The following is an 11,054-nucleotide window of genomic DNA, read 5'->3' as shown; positions in this document are numbered from 1 at the left end:
AGGAGAAAAAGCTTTTTTAAATTACGAATCTGTAATTTGAAATAATGCATTTGGTCAATATTGGCTGCTTTTTCAAATACTGACGAAGGATGCTGACTAGATACAAGCCAACCCTGTTGCTATTCGTCTGGATCCCTGACCGCCTGATGGCTGGTCACAGTGAGATGGGTCATAGCTGATGATGTCCAGAGCAGGGATTTAGCATGTGGGACAGGGAACCCAAATTATTCTGGTAATGTGGTGGTGTGGTGGGAGAAAGAAGGCTTCAGAGGTAGGGCTGGAGTGTGCTAATTGCTTCCACGTGGCCGTACAGCTTCCAGACCCAAGCTGGCCTCGCTCAACTCTTCTGCAAGGGTCCCCTTGGTGCTTCCAGCGATGAGATTGACACAGGCAAAGGGCACAAGCTGCCATGTGGAAATGTCCTGAATCTGCTTTCTGCCACCAGAGCGGTCAAAAGAAGAGCAAGCAAATATAAAAACGGGATCTGGTCCGTGAGAATGCCATGAAGAACGACTGAAGCGGTTCTTTGCTGTTTAGCAGAAAAAGTGTTTTTTGTGCGATGTGCAGCGGCGGCAGTTTGGATGGATGGCTCTGTGCACCGAGGATGCTCGCTGACGCAGCAGCCTGCTGTGCTGCATCAGGACAGTGCTGGAGCGGCACCCGTGCGCAATCGAGAGCGGTACCCTCCTTTGTGTGGGTACAGCAGTCTGCAAAATTTGGGCTTTTATCCTGTTTTAAAAGTTAATTCAGCTGTGCAAGAAAACAGGACTTTTAAAGAAGAAACAAATAGAGTGAATCAGCTGTGGGAACAATAATGAGCTTCATATTCTGCAAAGATCGAAGATGGAGTGACACTTAAAAAGCATTAGGTATCTGAACATTTCAGGTATTTAAAGGTGATGCAGCTGTAGTTCAGTTTGGAGAGAGTCTCATTTCTTTGTAACCAGAACATCAATTCCCATTTGAAGCACATTGTCCGGACTATAAATAAGTTTGCCACTCAGGAAATTTTACATAAGCTCCTGTTTGTATTGCTAGGTGAGCTCCACACTGCTGCTCTGTAGTCAGAGGCTCCCGTTTCAGTTTGTACAGGCTGCTGTCCGCATTTCCTTCTGCCCGGTGCCTCTACAAATTGCTTTCACTGTAAATCAAAGAGAAATTTGAGCAAGGATTTTTTTCTTTCTCTATTTACAGCCTTAAGGTTTGTGGCCCTCTCTGGACTTTGCACTTGCAAAGTCTTTTTAGCGAAGAATGCAGAGGTACTTGTCTGTAGCAACAGGGAGCTGGCCATGACATATATGTATTTATATATGCATATGTGTATATATACACATAAGCTGATCTCTTGTCACTGGATACCGGGGAGAAGTCTCACAGGAATGGTTCAGAGCTGTGCCAGGAGAGGCTTAGACTGGACATTAGGAAACATTTCTTTACCAGGAGGGTGGTCAAGCACTGCAACAGGCTTCCTAGAGAGGTGGTTGATGCCCCAAGCCTGTCAGCGTTTAAAAGGCGTTTGGACAATGCCCTTAACAACATGCTTTAACTTTTCGGTCAGCCCTGAATTGGTCAGGCAGTTGGACTAGACGATCGTCGTAGGTCCCTTCCAACTAAAATAGTCTATTCTATATATTCCCTCTCCCGTCACTAAGAATAAAGATGAGGTGTATTACGATGACCCTAAGCTCTAAAAATGGCCATTCCTAATTTCTGTAGTTACTTGGTCTTTATCGTTATTTCTATACGCTCTGATCCGAGGTTGGTAGAAGTTAGTTAAGTCTTTAGATTATTTCTGCAAGATTTGAACGCTTCCTATTCTAAAGAGGTGAGGAGATGCTCTCCTAAGGGGCTAGAGGACAACCATTGAATATAAGGACAGGCAGAGCTGAGCTGAGAAGCTGCAGTTACGGGAACACAGGGCGTGATGCAGAGGGTCACGCTGCTGTTTTGGATGGGCAAGAGGGGAGGCCAATGGTCATACACTTAAACAGAAAAGTAGGTTTCAGTGCTGAGCTTGAGTCTCCATCTGTAGACATGCTTCTCCCAGTCTGCCAGAGGTTGAGTGCATCAATTAGACAACGTTTAATTAGCAGTTGGAAGTGCATGACTGAGAGAGGCTCTGGGAAAAATCTTGTCGGATGAAAGCCATTCCCTTTTTCTTCTCTGGAGTGGTTTATGGGTCCCTGAATCCTGATTCCTTTAGTTTCTTCCCTGGCAGTGCTGTGTGTGAGCACTGCTTTGTGATGCTGCAAAATAGGGTTAGTTTTATGGATTAAAATGGGTCAATAAAAATTTATACTGGCTTAGTGGGTGGACCAGAGCTTTTCACTTCATTTTTACAGATATTTAACCCAGGGAAAGCACAGAGCAGGGGGCTATGCATTTGAGCTTCAGGGAGAGGAGAAAATGTTGCCTACCAGTTCAACAGGTATCCTGATTTTGTTTGGAGAAAAGTTGCCAGTTCAACAGGTAATTTTTCTCCAAATGTAAAAATACCTTTTTAATTGCGACCAATCTAGCATGATTGCTTTTATTTTAGAGCATCATGATGATGAATCATGCTGAGATAATTGGCTCAAATAAACTGTCCCTACCTATGCAAATAAAAGACGGAAAAATTTGATCTATTCTGAACATGTGGTGTTCAGGCAGGAGGGAAAAACTTCCAGTGATACTGAGGCTCAAGGCTAAGATTAGCGCTCATCATCTGCACTTATTAGTGCTTTTTAAGTTTTACTTCACATGCAAAAGGTGCTGGAGAGTTTCACCTTTTAAAATGAATCCACAGTGCTGTAAATACAGTCATCCCTGTTGAGCACTGAGTAAGGTCTAGAATAACTTCTGAATATTGTGCAATTGTCCTGGTCTTGTTTAACTGTTGATAATATGCGTGGCAGAGTTACTGGAGACAAATATTTCTTGGAGTTTTAGTCTATAGTGATTTACTCTTGAAGGTTTTAATATTGTGGGAGTGTGTTTGTAAGGTTTAAAACCATTTTGGGAAATTTAATCGCAATGTATTGACGCAATTTTTTTAAATTTTATTTTTTAGCAGAAAGGGTTTTCAAGGATTTTGCAGACTTTTGTTCTTGTTTCTATGATGCTCGTGGCCGTAAAAGTTTTGTGAAGAAGTAAAAGCAGTTTTTCCTGGCTTGAGATAAAGATGACCATTTCCAGGAACTCCTGCTTGCGTCCCAGACCCCATCTCCATGTGAGCAAACAGCTCCAGACTGTGCTCTCTCTCGTCTTTGGTAGGAGTGCTCACAACATTTTAGTAAAGTTTCTAAACATTTTAGAAAAGCTGCAGAGATTCCTGACAAGTCTTTAGTGAGGGCAAAGGGGAGTTGCCCTGGTTTTGGCTGTGTTTGAATCGGACCATGAGAAAAAGATCTTTAAGAATACAGTTTTCTTCATAAAGTATAGGTGTTTTATAAGCATTACACTATGAAGCCAGTACCTTAAAAAAATCAGAAGTGTGTCTGCGTGTATTATGAAGAAGGAGGTGTGTTGCTGCCGTTGGGTTTGCACACAACGTCTCTGAAGAGGGACGGAGCCGTCGACGGTGCCCGGTGCTTTCCCAGGAGCGGACAAGCGAGGAAGAGCTAAAGCAATGCCAGCTCACGCGTGGAGGAGGACAAGAGGCCTCTAACTGTGCCTGGCAAAGGAAGGCGAGAGCTTTCCGATGAGAATATGACCTTTGTGGCCCTCCTGATGTGGCCCAGAGGGTGGGATGTGCTGGGCAGGGATGCGGTGGAGGGCATTTCCCTGCCTGGGAGCTGCTGTGCATCCTGCCCAGCCCCCTTGCAATCAGCAGGGAACCGCTTTCCGAGGGCTTGTGTGCAGCTGTATCCTTTTTTTTTTTTTTTTTCCTCTTGTGTTAGCATCTGAAGTACTGTTGTTGTGCAAACAGTATACATAATTTTTTTCCTGGCACCCCCTGTGAACGCAGCGAGGCTCTTAACCTATTTCTGCATTGCAACTTGCTGTTTCAGTCTGCTGAGAGGTGAATGTGCTCCCGGGCACACATCTCCTTTCTCCTTCCTTCCAGTCAACAGTGGTTTAATGTCGAACTAGATTATGGAATTTAAGAAGAAAACTGTTACAGAATGATCATCAGAAAAATTAAAGTATAATTGGAAGTGAAAGATTGGCGTTAAAAACTTCAAGATAATTAATTATCGTTGCATAAGCACACAGAAATGGCTGTATGTACAACTTTTTAAATCATTTTATCTAAACTGTATCATTAATATTAGAAATATTTGGCTAGGAGACAGCAAAATTGCTGTATTTAGTATGAAGCTAATGAGTTAGTCAGGCTACTATTACACCTAGAAAAAAATTCTCAGTAGATGACAAATTATTGGTATTAAAGAGAGCGGGTACTTTTTATAATTATTTTTCCTTGCACAATGCAGGAGAGTCTAGAGGTTCGTAATAGATTTTTATAACAATAAAGAGAAAATTTGAATCCGTAGCAGTAATCAAATAATACTGCCATATGGTAACGTGATAAATGAGGTCTGAAAGAAGAGCTATCATTCTGAGCCAGCAGTCCCATGAAAGATTAGATTAAAATAGCTTAGATAGAAAACACTAGAAAAAGTCATGACTGTGGATGGATGAAAAAGGATGAGTAAGAGTTACCTGGTAAATGAAAGGAGGAGAAATAGGAAACAGGATGAATGGCAAAGAACAAAAAGTAAAAGGCCAAGAACCAGCTGGATTCTGTATTAGACTCACGCAGCAGCAATATTACTTGTCCAGGAGCTTGGAGGGGGAGAATGAATAGTGTCGGGCTCTGACAACTTAACAAGTTGTCGCAGGTCTCTCGAGAAATATGGATGTGGTTGGGATATTTGGGTCTCTAAAGAGTCAGAATAAATATGTAAATCCGAGTACCAAAGCATGCCATTTAACTGTGCTCCCTTTCCCAGAGATGGTGGCCATGGTTTAGCATTTTGGAAATGTTTGGAGTTTGAAAACTTTGGCTGCAATGTATTGAACGCAGAGCTTGTGCTTATGAGATTACCTAGTTTTTTCCTTAATATTCCTTTCCATCCTTTCCCTTTTTCTGCTTTTTCATATTATTTTGCCTCCTCCAGTAGGGAAACTGGTGGTAATACAGTGAGAAGTGGTAAGAGCCTTTAATCTTCTCGGCTTGTCTGATGTTTCTCCCCGCGCTCCGAGGCTCTAGAATAGGGTGTCCTTGGGCTGTTTGCAAACTATACGTGCTATAGGATTATCTATCCCAGCAGCAGGGATTCCTGTAGAAGGCCAGATTAGCCACGGGTTAAACAGGCTGTGCTATCTCCTCAGTAGCAATAGCTCGGGGCTGGTGGGACTGAATAGTTATCTTTGCAGGGTGGCACATCTCGAGGCAGGGAGCTGTGTTCCTTGAGTTTTGTGCCGAAAGAGAAGTGGCAGGGCAATTAGGTGGCCGGGATCTATCATTAAAATATCTGGGCTGATGGATGCTGTGCTTTCAGAGGGATAGAGCTGTTTGGATATACGTGGGACTCGCTCCTTCATTTTGTTTACCCAAATGGGTAAAGATTTTGCTGTCTCTAAGAGTATGGAGGTAGCCGAATCCAAACTGTGCGTGCATTTGAGAAGGGGTTGTGAAGAAAAACGTGAAGTTTGCTGGTTTAGTTCCACTTCAGGGTTTGTGTGTTCCTCTCAGCTCTCTGTCAGAGTTGCTCGCTTTCAATTTATGCCTCAAAGACATAGAATAGCTGTGTGCGGGCTGAAAAGCCTGGCTAGACAATTGTGTGCATGTGTGACTAAATGGCATGAGAGGCACTGAAATAAATGATTTTTTAATTTGACGTGCTTATTGTTTGAAATCTGAGAATCATTTTCCTCTTTATTCAGTGGTGAGGGTTTTTGCCTTTCTTTTCAGAGACCAAACGAATTAAGAGCTGTAACAAATATTGAAGGGTTAGAATTCATAAGACAGTTCATAGAAGTAGCTCTCTGACTTCATAAATCATATTGTCCGTTTGAAAGATTTTGCTCTAATGACTTGAAATAAATTGGAGTCTGAGGTGTTTTTCAAGGACCGTTTCTCTGTGAACAACAAAATAGCTGTACAAAATACTGCTGCATTCTGCAGCAGTTAAATGTACCAAGAGGAGAACAATTGATCGAGAACCCCAAATGCATGATGCCCTCCTTCGAATCAATGAAGGAATTGCTGAAGACACCATAACTTAACTACAAGTGGATATATTGCCATTCCAGAAAAGGTGTTTTATGCAGATTGAATTATTTCGGTGATGCTCTTTTCTTCCAACTGACTTAGCCAGCTCTTGTGTACATCAGCATCATTCATTTGAATTGATGGCAGCACCCAGCAGCTCCAGCTGGAGAAGAGGCAACTGCGTCATGGATGCAGCGATAGCACGTGCAGTCGCTGCCCATCAAAACGCTGAATAATACCGTAGTGTGACAGATGACTGAAAGTATCTGAGGATTTGTTGAACACCGTACCTATCCCAGTGATAGTTTTTCTGCCTGTGAAGCTCATGTGCTGTTAAGGGCGAGAAAAAAAAAAAAGCTAAGGTTAATAACCATAAGATTTGCTGCCGGGGATAAGGCTGTTCACAGCTCCACAGTGTCATGCTTCCCGATCACACAGGTTTTGTTTCAGAGAACGAAGCATAAATAAAATCAGCAGTCCTGGTTTTTGCAGCCACCTATGTGTTATGAGTTGAGACTTGTTGCGAATACGGCATTTTAGTGTTCCCTGATCCATATTCACTTCTGTTAATACATAGTTTATTAACACTGCTTGCTAGTCAGTCTGTGCGTGTTGTGCAAGCGCATGTCTGTGCATGTGCGTTTCCTTCTGTCATCTTCAAGGCAAATGCTCTCAGTGCAATCCTTGCAAATGCATTGGAATAGCATTTCAGATACATTTGTCATCAGGGATTAAAGTCTGTGCTATCCATTAATGCAGACATACCCTTGATCCAACGCTTTGTTTCTGCCATAAAGCTGTAAGTGTAGTGATCAACTCCATTTGCTCCTGATGTGTGGTTTTTGAGTTAAATGATACGGTAAGAAAAAAAAAAAAAGCAAAGCAAATTGTTTTAAAATGTACTCTAAGAGCAGACACAGAAAATACTTGATCAAAACCAGTTTGAAGCTGCACAATAAGTGAACTAAAGGATAGATGGGATTGGCTTTTGAGAAAAGCAACAAATGGGTTAATGCTATTCATATACTGTTTTCTTACTTTTTTTTTTTTCTTACAGAGGAGGCATGTGCACATTACAGTTACTTAGCCGTAACGAGGAGCTATACCACAACCTTGATTTTGCCAAGTTGGGGATGAGCACATAAGGTAAGAGAAGGGCATAAAAAAACTTGCTCTAAGTCTCCTGACTTAGACACAGTCATGGTCTGTGTATCCAGCCAGCTCAGTGCTCAGGGAAAACAAAGCCTCCCAAAGTTGCCTGCTTTTCCATTTTTGTGGTGGTTGGGGTCTTTTGGGGTTTGGTGTGGGGTTTTTTGTTTGGGTGGGGTTTTTTTGTTTTTGTTTTTCCTGCTCCCATCACACCCAGACCACAGAGTACATGTCCATACTGCTGGTGCTTTTTCTCGCTGAGTAGAACAACAAAGTGGTCTCTTTATTAGAAAGATGGTCTCCAACGTTGCTGTGTTATGGACGTTATGATCTCTCTAGCAGGGGAAAACCACCATATGATGCCTGGAGAGTGCCAGGGCACCAAGGAGCATGGTGCCCAGCCATTCTCCAGGCTGGGCTGGTCAGCCTCTGGCCACCTGGACCCAAGGCTTCACCTTCTTGGGAGGCTCAGCACAGTCCCATTAGCATGCTTTAATCTCAACCTCACCGATACGTTTTCTGAATGCTGCTCCTCTGTCTACACACCTGCAGAAATGCAATCTCTTGGCCCCTGTGCTTCAGACCTTGGGACTGCTGATGGTCCTTCCCTTGCAATGGCAGAGCACTGCCCGCGTGTGTGGCTCCAGCCTGGTGAGCACCTCTGTTCTAATTTGAGTTCACCCCTTTAAAGACACAGACTAATCATGAAAGCAAAAACTTAGGGGTTAAGAAAACTGCTTTATGTGTATTTTGCTAGTGGCATTCAGGGCAAAACAATTGTACGTGCTCCGAGCATCTGGGAATGCTTCAGAGGAGAGCTACTTAGGGAGCTGGTGTCTTTTCCCTACTGCATGTGACTGTTTCAAAATGTGGCATTTTTCTCACATTTGCTTACCTTCAGTCTTCAAAGCACTGCTGCTCTTGCTAGGTCTCTGTAGCCTCTCCAGTGAAACAATTTCTTCTGTAATAAGTCCCTTCACATGTTTCCACAGCAAAGAATAAGCACCTTTTCCTACACTGATTCACTGATGAGTTATTTCCTCTCAGGAATTAATACTTGAGAGTACGGTTTGTGGTACATAGCAACCTATTCTTTGTCCTGAAGAATTGTGTGTGAATAGAGCATTGTCAAGATTTAATTGCAGCCTATTCTTAGGCCTGCCGCAACAGCTCTTGGGCTTTTGATTGAAGATGGAGGTAAGAGGTCCTGCATGTGGATCGGGACAATCCCAAGCATAAGTACAGGCTGGGCAATGAGTGGATTGAGAGCAGCCCAGAGGAGAAGGACTTGGGGGTGTTGGTAGACAAGAAGCTCAACATGACTCAGCAATGTGTGTTTGCAGCCCAGAAAGCCAACCGTATTCAGGGCTGCATCAAAAGAAATGTGACCAGCAGGTCGAGGGAGGGGATTCTGCCCCTCTACTCCGCTCTCGTGAGACCCCACCTGCAGTACTGCATCCAGCTCTGGGGCCTCCAACATGAGAAGGCCATGGACCTGTTGGAGCAGGTCCAGAGGGGGGCCACGAGGATGATGAGAGGGCTGGAGCACCTCTCCTGTGAAGACAGGCTGAGAGAGTTGGGGTTGTTCAGCCTGGAGAAGAGAAGGCTCCGGGGAGACCTTACAGCAGCCTGCCAGTACCTAAAGGGGGTCTACAGGAAAGCTGGAGAAGGACTTTTTACAAGGCCAGGTAGTGATAGGACAAGGGGTCATGGCTCTAAACTGATAGGGGGTAGATTTAGAGCAGATGGAAGGAAGAAGTTCTTCACTGTGAGGGTGGTGAGACACTGGGACAGGTTGCCCAGAGGAGTTGTGGATGCCCCATCCCTGGAAGTGTTCCAGGCCAGGCTGGACGGGGCTTTGAGCAGCCTGGTCTGGTGGAAGGTGTCCCTGCCCATGGCAGGGGGGTTGGAACTGGGTGACCTTTAAGGTCCCTTCCAACCCAAACCATCCTATGATAATTCTAAAAGGGCATTAGGGAAGACGGGCAAACCAAGTCTACACAGGCAAAGAGGAGAATGCTCAGTAACCCTTAGAAAGAAGCAGCTCTACCCAGGGAGTTTTTTTGGTTTTTTTTTTTTAAGGTTCTTTTAGCACCATTGATAACGAATTAGTTTTTTATGTAGGTTGCAACTTAGCTCTTATGGACATCAAAATTAGGAAACTAGATCAAAATAGATCTTAAATATAGTTTGCTTAACAGCTTTTTAGGGTTTTTTCCACTGTTGTTTGTACTTCCAGTTTTCTTTTTTTGGCTGGCTGTTTCTTTGCTTATCTAATTTCATGATGAATCAGTGCTTTGGGCCACCGCGATGGAAGTAAACAAATGTATTGACCAAGCAGTTCTGTGTACACTACTCCCCCGAATTTTTTTTTTGCAAGCCATATGGAAGGAAATCACATGTTGAGAAAGAGATATCCATAAGCAAGGAGAGGCTACAAAGTAAACTAAACTGATGATCATGATTTGGCCAAGAGTCTGCGTTTGGGTCTGTCAGTGTTTCACTTGATTGTAACGTGGTAGAAGGAAGTTCAGATAAAGAAATACTGTAATCGAGCCTATTAATTAACAGGAAATGTTGCCCTGTAGCTTAATGGCTAGTGCGAGGTGGAGCTGAGTGACAACCTAACAGTAGCCAATTAGGTCAACCAGCAGGCTTTTCATTTACTTGTTTTAGGCAACCTTTAAAAGAGGTTGGGAATGAAGATACTTATAGAGATTGCTGCAGGTGGAAGCTGTAATTTGGGGCAATGCAAGAACATAGTAGAACTGAATGCTATCAACAAAATTGTCACTACTAAGGAGGGGTTTGACACTTGACTGAAACAGGGTGCTGCACAAGTAATAAACTGGAGGAAAAAACATTTAGGATGGATTATACAGATGGTCCTGGAAAATGTGGAGAAACAGATAAGCCTGGAAGGAAGGAGAAGACTGAGGGAGGGAGGAGGAATAGAAAAGTAGGTGAGGAGAGAATTGAGGTTATCGCAGTGATAACCATTAAAACAGGACTGTTTGCCTAGACCTCCCACTGTAAGACAGCAAAGAGAGAGTTTTCTGGACCAGGAGATGTTGTTCTTGCATACCTCTATATGGCACTACCTACCACTGCGCAGTAGGGTTAAAGAAGTGCCCATCAGGGGCCTAAAAGTAGCCAACGTGGAACCACCACGGTTTTGCACACTTATTGTCATCACTATAACTGAGAAAGATCCCGAACAACTAAATTTAAAAAGAGAAAAGTACCTAATTTTAGCTCTCACTCTGAGATCAATGTGGGACAGAATAAACCCAGCATCTTTAGGAGAGCCTGAGGCTTTTTCAGCGCATGAAGAATGCCTGATGCACATTTTGAAATTCAGCAGATAATGTTTTTCCACTGCTGTTATCACTCTAAAGATAACTCAGCTCCTCCCTATCTTTTTCTTGATGTTAGTTCTGATAAGTATGCGTTTCTTTTTATGACCTAAAGCAACTTTCAGAAGCGCTAGTCCTTTTTTTAATTTATATATTTTCAACCACGTAACAGAACAGTCACATTCCCAGCGGACTGCACGCATTCATGGAATACTGCATCTACATCTGCTACGTACAGAACCTACTCAATCAATAACCCAAGAAGGGATGGTGAGTTTTCTGTACATATTTTGTGCTCTAGTCATTAAGAACACTTAATATGTAATTTATCACATCTGCTAGTTAAA

General features: G+C 43.2%; 1 long non-coding RNA gene across 1 annotated transcript; it reads left to right on the top strand.

The window, feature by feature from the left end:
* Window positions 1–784: 784 nt before the first annotated feature.
* LOC128148880 (uncharacterized) lies at window positions 785–10,962 on the top strand. Its single transcript, XR_008237443.1, has 3 exons — window positions 785–869; window positions 7,260–7,348; window positions 10,880–10,962. It is a non-coding gene; the product is annotated as an uncharacterized LOC128148880 (long non-coding RNA).
* Window positions 10,963–11,054: the final 92 nt, after the last annotated feature.

Source organism: Harpia harpyja, chromosome 12, assembly GCF_026419915.1.
Source record: "Harpia harpyja isolate bHarHar1 chromosome 12, bHarHar1 primary haplotype, whole genome shotgun sequence".
In the NCBI taxonomy this organism is placed as follows: Eukaryota; Metazoa; Chordata; class Aves; order Accipitriformes; family Accipitridae; genus Harpia; species Harpia harpyja.
This window is presented reverse-complemented; position numbering and strand designations above follow the sequence as displayed.